The following is a 548-nucleotide window of genomic DNA, read 5'->3' on the forward strand; positions in this document are numbered from 1 at the left end:
GAAATGGTGCGCGCGCACATGCGGATTCACTGTCAATTCTCCCCATTTCTTACGGTTTTATTTTCCCCAGCATCGCGTCTCTGCAATCTCCTCCTACTTCCTTTCTCTCTCCTGCAACCTCCTTTCTGCCTCTCTTTTCTACAGCCCTACATCCTTCATTTACTTTAAAACAGACACTCTCCTCCTTCTAAAGCTCCATCCTCTAATCCTGTTAGAAGGATGGGCTTTGATCTCCTGTGAGTGATCATGTTTCTGGTGTGAAGAGAGAGAGTGGAAGTGAGAAAGAGTGCCACACAGATTAAAGAGGAATATGCATCGGTGTTGACGTTCCTTCACTACTTGCATCTGAAGTGACTGCGCCATTGGGACAGAGAAGTTATGATAATTTAATGCAGGTTATAAATCAGAGCCAGAGCTGCTTGGGAAGCACTGAGGAATACAATATAAAATTTGATGGAAAGACTGTAACTCACAATTATAAGCGATATAAAATACTGGATGTTGCATTTGTGACCAAAATGATCACACTGGGATGGGAAACTGCGCTT

This window comes from Sinocyclocheilus anshuiensis, unplaced genomic scaffold, assembly GCF_001515605.1.
Source record: "Sinocyclocheilus anshuiensis isolate Anshui unplaced genomic scaffold, SAMN03320099.WGS_v1.1 scaffold252, whole genome shotgun sequence".
Lineage (NCBI taxonomy): Eukaryota > Metazoa > Chordata > Actinopteri > Cypriniformes > Cyprinidae > Sinocyclocheilus > Sinocyclocheilus anshuiensis.